We start from the raw sequence: 14043 nt of genomic DNA on the forward strand, positions 1-14043 counted from the left end.
TGTACCACGCATCTTCACTGCTACTGCCGTGGAGCACATCTACCATCGTGCTGCGCTGCACACAGGACACAGAACTCAGCTGTGGCACCCACTAGGGGGGTGGGGAGCCCCTTGCTTGCGGAAACGGCAGTGCTAGTCCCGGTGCGGCTTGTGCGCGTGTTGGCTCGGACGTGGTGTTGATCCGCCAAGACCTACGCAGGGAGGTCGACAGAATAACAGAGACTGAAACTCGAATCTCTACCACAGAGGATACAGTGGTCTCCCTTCAGAAGAGGGTGTCTTCTCTGGAATCCATCGTCAAGGGGTTCCTGCTCAGAGCGGAGGATGCCGTCGGAAGGGCCCGATGGTGTAATCTTCGCATAGTTGGCTTTCCGGAGGGATGTGAGGATAATAATATGGAATGATTCCTTACCACGTGAATACAGAGCTGGATCCCTATGTCATCTCTGACTTCCTACTTCATCATAGAGCGCGCCAACTGTGCCTTGATACAGAAGCCTCCGCCCGGGGCTAGGCCTCAACCAGTTATAGCTTGCTTCCTTAATTTTCATGGCCGCAATACAATCCTTACACAGGCCAGATTAGCGGGCAAACTCCAGCATAACTCCCACCAAATTCGTATCTTTCCAGACTATACACGATTGGTGCAATAGTGCCGGCAGTCGTTCGTGGCTGCCAAAGACCCCCTGCGGTACCTAAAAATTCAGTATGCATAGTTCTTTCCAGTCCAACTGAGGGTAATCTACGAATCACGTACCCTCTTCTTTGACACTCCAGAGGAGGTTTTTGCCCGGTCCGATGAACGACGGAAGCTCAAGCCACACACTCTGCCACGCTTTGACCCATAGTCATCATCCGGTGAGGCCATGCAGCAGCCCACCAAAATTAAGGGGAAAACAAACCGCAGATTGCGCTCAAAGCTTCGTTGAAAGTCTCGAGGTGCCTCCAGCTCCCGAGGTGATGGGGGCTTGCGTGACTCTTCGCCGGTACACGATGGGAACTGAAGCCTGTGGGACATAATTCTCTCTTTCATATTTCTCCTTTTATTTCTCTTTTGTCTTTGCAAACACTAGTACTGCGGTCTGAGAACTTTGATCTGTTTATCTATTATGCTGATGGTACTGACTATGGGCCTACGCGCGGTCCTCTCCCCGCCCCTCTCCTTTCAGTTGCTGAATGAACACTTAATATTTCTTTGGGGTTAGTTATATGCGGAACCGATGGTATGGGACCGTGCCCTGCTCCCGTTGGGGTGGTGGCATGATGCTCACTGCGGCAGAAACTTCTATTGTTCTTGAGGTATTGGGTGGGGCAGGTGGGGGAGGGGGATTCTTACATAGCCGAGTATGTAGGAGTAGAGAGCTTTGAATTCTCAGTTGGAATGTTAATGGTTTGCTGGATAAAATTAAGCGAGGTGCTGTTTTGCGTCAGACCAAGCAGCACTGGGCGGGCATTCTCTTCTTGCAAGAGACCCACCTGGCAGGCACTAAGACTCCTTGCTTGGGACGGTTTGGCTTTGTACACGTCTACCATGCTGGCTTCACCAGAGGTTCTCGGGTGTAGCTATACTTATACATCGCAATGTCTGATTTATTCATAGCCGCACATGGGGCGATCCACAGAGCAGATTTATTGTGATTTATGGGACGCTCTTTGGGGAGCCCACTTTCCTAGGCAGTGTCTATGCCCCTCCTCCATTGTCGTGGTCCCTTATAGAAAACTGGTGACACTGTGGACAGACCTTCCATCTGTATTGACGGTTGTTGGAGGAGACTGGAATGATGTTATGGCCAAGACAAGGGACAGGTGGCGTGCCACAGCCCGAGTCGCAGAAGCCCCAGATTCTAAAGTATTTCTCCTGGTTCAGAGCTTGAAATGGGTGGACACATGGAGAACTATGCCCCCGGACGCACACGCATATACATATTTCTCTAGAGCCCATGACTCCTTCTCCGGCTTAGATTATATCTTCCTTGGTGTGATGCATACCCACAGACTGGCCTGGGCTGCGATCCTTCGCAGGGGACTATCCGATCATTCGCCGGTCTCTGTCCTCCTCTCCCTTGACCCCAGGTGCACCCAATTTCGGTGCCATCTGTCGCCATGGCTACTACTAGACAAGAACTATAGAACACACATGCATACCTCTTTAACGGATTATCTATCACTGAACACGCATATGGTGGAGTCGCCGTCTACCCTGTGGGAGGGTATGAAGCCCACTCTCAGGGGAGCAGATATTGCTTTCTGCACTTCTCTTCGCAGGCAGCAACACAATAAGCTGCTTAGGATCGAGGCTCAGCTTCTTGATTGGAACGTGTCAGTAGGGATGCAGCAGGCCAGTGATCTCCTTAACGAAGCCAGACTTTATTGGCTTTCCACTCGTAGTCGAATCTATCAGTGGGGAGATAAATCCAGTGCTCTGCTGCACCGTTTGTGCCAACAGACATTGCGGCTCCAAATACTCCCAGGTATTGGTGGCCCAGATGGGACTGTGCTGACGGATCTGACCGCAATTGCTGATAGCTTCGCCTTGCTCTTCGCGGACCTTTATGCCCCCTATGAAGTCCTATCTGCCACCTTTATACAGAAGTTTATTGATGACTTTCCTCCCCGTGCATTGCCTGACACGGTACGTGAGACACTGAACACTCTCCTGTCGATGGACAAACTCCTGCATGCATTGGTAGAAATGCGAGTGGTCAAGGCGCCCGGCCCGAACGGTTACCCGTGTCAGTTTTTCAAAAAATATCACCCGCAACTCTTAAAACCCTATATAGCGGCCTTCGAGGCCTCTTGGGAATCTGGCCGCCTTCCACTGGATTTGCGGCATGCTGAAATTGTTGCCTTCTTGAAGCCGGGCCATCCGCCGGAACACTTCTCGTCCTACTGCCTGATTTCCTTACTTAATGTAGAAGCTAAACTTCTAGCCAAAGTGATTGCCAATCGTTTAGTTCCCCACATTACGGTATTGATCCATCCGGATCAAGCATGATTTGTGCCAAACCACGCTACGAGATACAACATTGGGCGTGCCGACAATGCCATTGCGGCGGTGGATAAACTTGGTACTCTGGCCACGCTTCTTTTGGCAGATATGAATAAGGCCTTCGACTCTCTTAGCTGGACCTATCTCTTTATCCTGCTTACTCGCCTTAATATCGGCCCCCGGTTGCTTAGTCTTATTCGCCTGTTATATGCAGACATAACTGCCTAAGTCCGCGTGGCTGATTTGGTCTCTAAAGTTTTTCCTGTCAGGTAGGGGACACCTCAAGGTTGCCGGCTCTCCCAGTATATTTTTGCCCTTGCTATGGAGCCACTTGTGGCTTGGGTGCAGGTGGATGCGCAGCCATGAGGCTTTAGTGGGCTCCTGGTATTTCCGACCGTATAGCACTTAATGCGGATGATGTCCTCTTCTTTCTCACTGATCTCAACCGGACTAGCCTGCGTCTCCTCCGCATTATGCAGATCTTCGTTAAAACCTCTGGTCTTTATATGAATCGAGGGAAATCCTTTTGGTGGGCATTGTGGGGCGGAGATAGACTCGGTGATTGGTCGTGGGAGGTAGTCGTGGCCCCGGATGGTTTTAAGTACTTGGGAGTCCATCTCTCTTAGTCCCAGGCCCTGGCATGGAGACAGAACCTTGCCCCACGGTGGATGCAGGTGGGAGACTAAACACGTGTATGGTCTCACCTGCCCCTGTCTCTTTTTGGAAGATCCGCTATCTTTAAAATGATTTCTTTGCTGCGTCTCCTTTACCAGCCACAGAACCATCCATATCCCATCAAACCCTCATGGTTTCATCAACTAAATGCCATCCTTGCCCGGTTCTTATAGGGGGGGTGCTTCGTGGGTAGCTTTATGGACTTGCTTCCAATCTACATACTCTGGTGGAGTTGCCACCCCAGATGTCCATGCATATTATATGGCTTCCCATATACTTGTCCTCAATGACTGGTGGTACGGTGATCATGGCGACACAGCTTATGCAGTGGAGCGTTGTATGCTGGGGGATGACACTCTCCACAGGGTTTTTTATTTTGCGGCATTGCTTCATGAGCTACCACCTGCTACAGCTCTAATTTTCAAACTTTGGAGAGAGGCGCTCCGTCAGATGGGTTGGTGGGGAAGACTCACTAAGGAAACTTCACTGTGGAACAATGGGCAAATACCTCAGCCTGATGCACCTAACTGTTTTTTGGGGCTGGGAGGCCATTGGGATAGATACAGTGGGAGCAGTTGCACATTGCCATACTCTTATGTCTTTTCTAGACATACAAACAGAATATGATATGCCCCACACACAATTTTACCGCTATCTCCAGTTCCAGCATGCCTTCACTCCCTCTATATCACATTTAACAGAGATCCCTGAATTGAATCCCATAGAGGCGAAGGTATTTATGGGTGACCTGGGGGATCACAAAATTACTAAAAATATATTGTATACTTATTACACTCCCACTACACTCCACAAAACTCGAGAGGCATGGCAGCAACACCTGGTTCCAATGGTGGAGGATGTCTGAGTGGAGGCTTTGGCATCTCCCCGCAGGACAGCAATTGCAGCTCGCCTGCGTCTTATTCAATTTAAATACTTACACAGAGCTTATTATACTAGGCACAGGCTGTGGCGTGCTGGACTCATTGCATCCCCACATTGTCTGCGCTGTAACTCTGTAGAAGGTACATTTCTGCATACTGTATGTGCCTGCCCAGTGCTGACCAATTTCTGGAAAGGGGTATTTGCACGCCTGTCCGAGGTCCTAGGGTGGTTTCTTGCCTCCTCACCGAAGTTGGCTATTTTACACATTACGGAAGATATAGGCGGAAATAGGTACAAACGCCATCTCCTATTTCTGGGCTTAACACTGGCTAAGAGAGAAATTGCCCAGGGCTGGAAGGCTGAGATAGCACCGTCACTCGGGGTATGGAAGAGGGGTCTTGATTTTTGTATGGGTTCAGAGCTCCCGGTCTTTGAGGCAAGTGGATGCCCCCGGAAACATTACAAAATCTGGAAAAGGTGGGTGAAATATAGGGGAATGTATCGAGAGCCTTTTCCCCCCATCGGATGTTAACCCCTTCCATGCTCATGACGAGCTGAGCTCGTCATGAGTTGCGCCGCTCGCATGCTCATGACGAGCTCAGCTCGTCATGTAACGCGGCTTTTTTAAAAAAGCCGCACAGCGCGAAAAAAGCCGCCGCACGCATGCGGTTAATGAATCCCTATCATGATACTAGCTAGTTGGTATATACGTACTACTTGTAATCATTATGCATGTAGATGGCAGAATTTTATCTTTTATCAAGGTTTCATAAATCAGTCAAGGGGAAGCAATGTGGCACAGTTGGCTTTTTTCTGTTGTTCTTTTTCTTTTCTGTTCTTTATTTGTATTATAATGTATCTTTTGTGGAATCAATCCGCTATGATTGCTGGAAATTTTGATTCACATATTTGTCACTTTACATTTTGGAAATGGGTACCCTATGAGGCCCACGTCTTTCATTGGATGTCAGCAATAAAAACATGTTGTGAAAAAAAAATGGTCATACCTTATTAGGAATTTTAATTGACGTGTCCATTTTTGTGTGTGTGAACCTACACCTACCTTATATTAATGTGAAACAAGTGCTGTTACTGCTGTGTTTGCTTTCATGACTTATACCTACACATTACCCACATTTGCATGGCACTTGGGTATGCCATTGTTTGTCCCTGATATACCTCAAGTCACAGGCCCTGTGCACATAGAGATTTTGAGGCATGTGCAAAGTCGACTGTGACCTAGGGCCCTTACAGGGGCCACCCTGGTAGAGGCAAACCTAAACTGTAGAGAGCCTTTACATTGCGATCTTTGAATTCTTCTCACACAGATTATTTGGAATCTCATTTATCTGAAATTACCTTTGAATGTGAAGCACAGGAAGGGTAAGTGTGACCGAGAACTCATCTGTATTCTGATAGCTCTTCCTGGGCAGGAAAGGATGGGGAGCTGACCCTTTCCCCCTACACTAGTACACTGTATGCAACTCCACATTATGCCTTACACCTGAATAGGCATTGTCACTCCACTGTATGCCACTCCACTGTAAGCCACTCTACTCCACTGTATACCACTGTATGCATTGTCCACTCCACTGTCCACTGTATGCATTGTCCTGTTTCCCATGCGAAGTGATGATTACCCCCTATGGATAGTCAGGAGCCAAGTAAGCATGGGAGTAAAATCAGTTTTGCGGGCGAATTTGCGGATACAATATCGCGCGCGCGTCATTGACTTACCGTGATTCTGAGTCCGCCGAGTTGTTTTTCTCCCGGTTTGCGTATGCTGCGCCATTTTGGATCTTGCTGCGTGATCGCGCGTGAGTTTTTCGACCGCAATTATGTCATCGCGGTTTGCCATCTTGCACAGTGAGAGTTTGACAACGCGAGTACGTCATAAGGGTCCGCGATCACGCATCGCGGGAGTAAACAATGCCGAACACGTAGATGCGGCGCACAGCTGACATCTGACGGGAGATTTGAACAGCTTGCTTTCCCGAAATTGCAAAAATTGCAATTCTGCACAAGAAATCCACCGCAGGCAGCATAAACCTTCTGAAAATCATGATTTTGATCAAAATAACTCCTCAGATTGAGATTTGGCTGCACTTTTTTGTGGAAGGAGTCCATTTTTGGGGGGGTGGGAGGAAGGAAGTGCCCCAGAGTCTCCAACTTCCTGTTCCTGTCCAGCAGGCTCCTCCCAGTGCTTTGTCCATCTCCTGGTCACTTTTCATTTGGATCTGGAGCTGGAAGGATTACCTTTTGTGGCTGCTGCTGGATATTTGTATTTGAGGACTTTTTGGACTTCACTTTTGGATTTGAGATTTTACAAGTAAGTTGGTGTTGTTTGTTTGGGGCATTGCAGTTGCTGCAACTACAATTTTAAAACGTTTTCAACTTTAAAAAATATATATTGTGGGTAGCCACAGTATCCAGTAGGCCCAGGGTTTGTCATGGGTGCATGATCCAAGTGTTTCTGTGAGTTTTGTTGAACTTAAATCTCATTTATGTCATTGAATTTTAGCTCACTATATGTGGATTTTTATTTTTTATTTTTTATTTTAGGGTGCCTGTAAAGCCACACTAGCCAGTAGGCCCAGTGGTAGTGAGTGGTGCAAGGGCCAAGTCTTTCTGTGGGGTGTCTTGAATTTAAACATCATTGAGGCCATGGATTGCATTGGATTGTGGTGATTTTTGTGTGTTTTTCGACTTTTTGGGGTGGTGTTGGGGCCTGGCCATGTGGGTGGGGGTCATTTTGAGGCCTGGTCCATGCAGGGCCTGGCCATGTAGCTGGGGGTCAAGGGGCCATTTTGAAGCCAGGCAGTGTGCTCAGGCCTGCTCCCAGGTTGCCTTGCTTTCATCCATTAGGCCCAGTGGTAGTGAGTGGTGCATGGGCTAAGTCTTTCTGTGGGGTGTCTTGAATTTAAACATCATTGAGGGCATGGATTGCATTGGATTGTGGTGATTTTTGTGTGTTTTTCGACTTTTTGGGGTGGTGTTGGGGCCTGGCCATGTGGGTGGGGGTCATTTTGAGGCCTGGTCCATGCAGGGCCTGGCCATGTAGCTGGGGGTCAAGGGGCCATTTTGAAGCCAGGCAGTGTGCTCAGGCCTGCTTCCAGGTTGCCTTGCTTTCATCCATTAGGCCCAGTGGTAGTGAGTGGTGCATGGGCTAAGTCTTTCTGTGGGGTGTCTTGAATTTAAACATCATTGAGGGCATGGATTGCATTGGATTGTGGTGATTTTTGTGTGTTTTTCAACTTTTTGGGGTGGTGTTGGGGCCTGGCCATGTGGGTGGGGGCCATTTTGAGGCCTGGTCCAGGCAGGGCCTGGCCATGTAGCTGGGGGTCAAGGGCCTATTTTGAAGCCAGGCAGTGTGCTCTGAGCCATAGGCCTGCACCCAGTCTGCCCTGCTTTCACCCATTATGCCCAGGGGTAGTGAGTGGTGCATGTAGCAAGGCTTTGTGTGGGGCCTCTTGATTTTAAACATCATTGAGGGCATGGATGGCATTGGATTGTGGTGATTTTTGTGTGATTTTTGACTTTTTGGGGTGTTTAACTGATGTTCCTCTGGCTTCCATTGCTTTTAGGTGCTCAAGAGAACCACCAGTGCCAGGAAGAAATCCTGCAGCGATGTGTGCAGCACAACGTCACGTGATGTCACGTGTGGCCACAGCAAGACAACTCTGCAACTCGTGCAACTGCGGCCTGCTGTTCTGACATCTGAAGAAGATGGCCCCAAAGAAAGGTGGCTGTAGCGCCTCAGCGAAAAAAGTTGCCAGTGCCACTGCCAGTAAGAAGGAGCAGAAGAAGCAAGTGGCACCACCTACCAAGGAGACTGGTGTGCCCACCGACACCTTTATTGGGGAAAAAAAACTACGCCTGCAGCAGCAGCGGTGTCCGCCGGGGTCCAAGCTGGAAGCAGCACCTCCGCTTCATTGGGATCAGTGCCACCACGCCAAGTTAGGTCCAAGACCATGAGTACTGCTGCGGCAGCCACTTTGGTTGTTCAATCACCATCGACCAGTGATGTTGGCTCATCACAAGAAAGTACCATCCAATCAACGCCGGGTTTAACTCAGCTGACAAGTGTTCAACAACCACAGCCGCAACGACAACCACAGGTGCAACTAGTACAAGCACAAGTTCATGGGCAAGGAGAGGCGCAAGGAGAGGCGCAAGGAGAGGTGCATGGAGAGGAGCAACTAGAGGTTCATGGAGCGGCACAACTGCCTACAACGCTTGTTCCTCCAGAAGTAGGGGCACATCAGGAAATTGATATTGAAGCGGAGATATCATGCGAGGAAGCCACTCCTCCTGATGTTGATCCATTGTCTTCCACATCCCCAGCAAGAAAAGGGTCAAGGAGGGCTACTACTACTACAAGTTCTTCTTCAAGCCCCCTTCATTCTGATGACCTTGATCCTGATTGGAACCCACAAATGCAATGTGAGAGTGAGGCACGCCATGAGCCGACAAAGGTAGCTAAGCCTAAAAGGAAGGTTCCCGTAAGGCTTCGACTTATGGGTGATGACGACGAACAAGAAGTGCTGATGAACAGTCTGATGATAACCCAGTCATCACAGACGTCACTCCAGCCACAGCGGGCCTGCAGCAGACAAACATTTTCACCCTATCCCGAAAGGCTGCTGAGCAGGATGTGGGCGGCGTGGCACTGGTACCACCACCAACGCAGTTAACTACAACACCAAAATGACCTACAGCTTCCATATTTTCTCGTCAGAAGGGCCGGCAGGGACCTCCATCCAGCTCGACCTCCATTACCTCAAGTAGTGGTGCTGTAAGTGAACAACAGAAACAAATTCAGCCACGCACATACTCCACTTCATCTGGCATTGAAAGTCAAAGTAGCACCTCCACCACCAGCAGACATCTCCAGTCCCCAGTGTGGGACTTCTTTACTGTTAGCCAAAAGGCAGAAAACATGGTAGTTTGTTCGATTTGTAAAGTATCAGTTAGTCGGGGTAAGCTTGGTACCAACTATGGTACCGGAGGCCAGAGAGGTCATCTCAAAAAACACCACCCTATCCAGTGGTATGCGCACCTAAGTAAGATCGAGGAAGCCCAAAGTAGAGCTGATCCAAATGTATCCATTCACATTGCATCTGATGCTGACGAGGGGCTGATTGTGCAGGGGGGAAGTCAAGAACCGACCAACATTTTTTCTGGTACACCCAGTACCCCTGGCAGCAGCACTGCAGTGGTAGCGCCACACCCTCTACCCCTGCAACATGTATGAGGCACACTAAGAGTCTGGGACAGACACCAATGCAAAAGACTAAATCAATGAGCCTAACTGGTGTGAAGTCTGCATCATCATCATCATCACGTAAAATGGTCCAGCCCACCATTAGCAGCATGTTTTGGTCGGATGCGCCATTTGAACGCAACCACCCAACGGTACGTCTGTATAACGCAAAGCTGGCTAAAATGCTAGCGCTGGACCTTCTTCCTTTCTCTTTCGTGGAAGGGGTGGGTTTTCTTGAATTTGTGGCAACAGTCTGCCCTAAATGGAAGGTTCCTAGCCGGTCCTATTTTGCCAGGGTTGCTGTTCCAGCACTACATCAAGATGTGCTGGAGATTATTGGCGCAGCTATTCCGAATAGTGCTGTTCACACTATCCACATGACAACAGACATGTGGACCAGTTGTCAAGCCTTTGATTACATGTGCATCACTGCACACTGGGTCTCTTTTGCAGGGGTCGCACAACAGTTAAAACAAGCAGGTGTTGACACGGAGAAAGTTTTTCAAGCTACTCGCAAACATGCAACAGTAGGCATGTTTGCCATGGAGAAATCTCACACTGCAGCTAACCTTTTGGAGGAGTTTAACAGGAAGGTCAAAGAATGACGGCATCCAAGAAATCGTATAGTTGGTTATGTTTCTACGGATAATGGCAGTAATATAGTTAGGGCCATGACTGATGGTGAATATTTCAGAGTGCCTTGTTTGGCGCACAGTATTAACATTGTGGTGCAAGAATTCTTGAAAAAAGAAGACCCAGTCATCAAATTACTGACCATCTGCCGAAGAATCTGCACACATTCCAGCCATTCTTTTAAGGCCCGGAAGCAGCTGAGGAGCATTCAACATGAACGTAAACTGCCAGTCAAAGGACTAATCCAGGTGGTGGCAACACGTTGGAACTCAACCTTTTACATGCTTGAGCAGTGGGGGGTAATAAATGAGTATGTCTATAAACTGGGTTCTACTCAGAAAGAAATGAGGCTAGAGTTGGAGGAATGGAAGCTAATTGCAAGCCTGACAGACATGCTTCGTCCTTTTGAGGTCTTCACGCGTGAAGTCAGCAGGGAGGACTGTTCTTTGGGCAAAGTGTAGTAATCTGGTTTCATCTTCCATGTCTATTGCATATCAGAATATTACTATGTCATGATCATTTCTATGGATACAGAATGTTGGGCTTTGAATACTGTCCTAGGATTCCTGGTTGTCAGTTCCTGGGAGCTCTTGTGACTAATGGTTAATAAATAAGATCTGACCCATGATTTGTGGTTGTGTGGGCTTACTTTAAATTGGCGACGAGGACTGACCATTAGTCACCTAACCCACGTGTGTTCAAGCTGCTGATCTGTTTTTCGTGTGAAATTTGGAAGGAAAATATTGAAATATTTTTAAATTTCAACTCTTACACTGATGGGATCAGTGATCTCAGCGTGTATCAGGAGCAGTCTACATCAAGCTTAATACAGATGTAAATACTTTAGGTCATCAGATTTTGGGAGCTGGTATAGTACCAAGGGAAGGTCTCATACAAGCAATAGTAGATGCTCCTAGTCCTACTACAAAAGATATGGTTTCCTCTTTTCTGGGGATGTGTGAATTTTATTCAAAATTTGTTCCTAGCTTCGCTATGAAGACTGCACATATGAGGGATTTGCTAAAAAAAAAAGGGCAATCTTTGTTTGGGATGACATTTGTGAACGAGAGTTCAAAAACTTGAAAAAAGATTTGGGATCATGTAACATTTTGACACCATTTGATCCTGATATTAAATGTACTGTGTCAGTTGATGCAAGTTTGTAAGGCCTAGGTGGTATGATGGATCACTGAAAGAATATCGACTACCACAATATCGAGTACCCAAAATATCGAGGTGAAAATATCTACTACAAAAATATCGAGTTTGTATGTACAAACAGGTAAGTACAAAAATATCGACTACAAAATATCGTTTACAAAAATATCGTTGTAAAAAATATCGACTTTACTAAAAACAATGTTTAATTACATTAATATAAAAAATTAATTACTAAAATATAATTAACAATACTTAAAATAACTTTTAATAATTAAATATTTAATGAAAGTAAAAAAATATATATATTTTTAATCATATTTCTTAAAACATATATATATAGTAACAACATTTAATTAAATAATAGGCAATATTGTATATGTACCCCAAAAACCCAAAACTGACCCTGAACCCTAAAAATACCCCTTTACCCAAAAACTAAAAACTGACCCTGAACCCTAAAAATAACCCTTTACCCAAAAACTGAAAACTGACCCTGAACCCTAAAAATACCCCTTTACCCAAAAACTGAAAACTGAGCCTGAACCCTTAAAATACCCCTTGACCCAAAAACTGAAAACTGACCCTGAACCCTAAAAATACCCCTTTACCCAAAAACTGAAAACTGACCCTGAACCCTAAAAATACCCCTTTACCCAAAAACTGAAAACTGACCCTGAACCCTAAAAATACCCCTTTACCCAAAAACTAAAAACTGACCCTGAACCCTAAAAATACCCCTTTACCCAAAAACTGAAAACTGACCCTGAACCCTAAAAATACCCCTTTACCCAAAAACTGAAAACTGACCCTGAACCCTAAAAATACCCCTTTACCCAAAAACTAAAAACTGACCCTGAACCCTAAAAATACCCCTTTACCCAAAAACTGAAAACTGACCCTGAACCCTAAAAATACCCCTTTACCCAAAAACTGAAAACTGACCCTGGACCCTAAAAATACCCCTTTACCCAAAAACTAAAAACTGACCCTGAACCCTAAAAATACCCCTTTCATTTAACATAATTAGCAATTAATCAATTAAATAAAATTAATTACCAATTACATTTTAATTAATTAACAAACATTTTTTAATTAACAATTAATTAAATATTACTACCAATTATTAAATTAACATATTTAATTAATTATAATTAAATTACTTCCCACCCTATTCCCCTATAAACCCACAACCCGCTAGAGAAAATACATTATTTTAATTGACATAATTAGCAATTAATCAATTAAATAAAATTAATTACCAATTAAATTTTAAATAATTAACATATATTATTTAATTACCAATTAATTAATTATTACTACCAATTAATAAATTTACATATTTAATTAATTATAATTAAATTACTTCCCACCCTATTCCCCTATAAACCCACAACCCGCTAGAGAAAATAAATTATTTTAATTGACATAATTAGCAATTAATCAATTAAATAAAATTAATTACCAATTAAATTTTAAATAATTAACATATATTATTTAATTACCAATTAATTAATTATTACTACCAATTAATAAATTTACATATTTAATTAATTATAATTAAATTACTTCCCACCCTATTCCCCTATAAACCCACAACCCGCTAGAGAAAATAAATTATTTTAATTGACATAATTAGCAATTAATCAATTAAATAAAATTAATTACCAATTAAATTTTAAATAATTAACATATATTATTTAATTACCAATTAATTAATTATTACTACCAATTAATAAATTTACATATTTAATTAATTATAATTAAATTACTTCCCACCCTATTCCCCTATAAACCCACAACCCGCTACAGAATAAAATTACACAATAATTAAAAAAATAATTAATTAAAAAAAATAATAAAATAAATTGACACTTTTCACACATATTATAACATAAACACACTATAAATAATTAAATATTATTTAAAAAACTATATTTTTTACTATCTAGATTATATACTTGGATATTTTCACTGTCTATATTATTTACAGTCGATATTACTTCACTTACCTTAAAAACGATATTTTGGCTGTCGATATTCTGTCTAGTCGATATTTTCTCCAAACGATATTTAAAACTCGATATTCTGTCCAGACGATATTTTGGAGTCGATATTATGTCTGTGCACCGGTATGATTTCACAAGTGAAAGATGGAAAGGAATTTACTGTTGGTTTTGCGTCACGGGCTTTGAGACCTAGTGAGAAGAATTATTCTGTAATTGAGCGAGAACTTTTAGCATGTTGTTGGGCGATTGAGAGGTTTAAGTGTTTTTTGTGGGGTAGAAGTTTTAACCTTCTCACGGATCATAAACCTCTTATTCCCATTCTGCAAGGGAAGGTTGTAAAAGATCATACACCACGTATAGCAAGGCTTAGTAGCAAACTATTACAGTACGGTTTTCAAGTTGCGCACCTTCCGGGTGGGAAAAATACCCGGGCA

The 14043-nt window shown here is 44.6% G+C and overlaps 1 protein-coding gene across 3 annotated transcripts in view; it reads right to left on the reverse strand.

Moving 5' to 3' along the window:
• The window catches only part of PIK3AP1 (phosphoinositide-3-kinase adaptor protein 1), a 1822514-nt gene that overhangs the window by 563596 nt on the left and 1244875 nt on the right, over window positions 1-14043 (reverse strand). The window lies entirely within an intron of this gene.

The sequence above is a fragment of the Lissotriton helveticus genome, chromosome 5_1 (assembly GCF_964261635.1).
Source record: "Lissotriton helveticus chromosome 5_1, aLisHel1.1, whole genome shotgun sequence".
Classification (NCBI taxonomy): domain Eukaryota; kingdom Metazoa; phylum Chordata; class Amphibia; order Caudata; family Salamandridae; genus Lissotriton; species Lissotriton helveticus.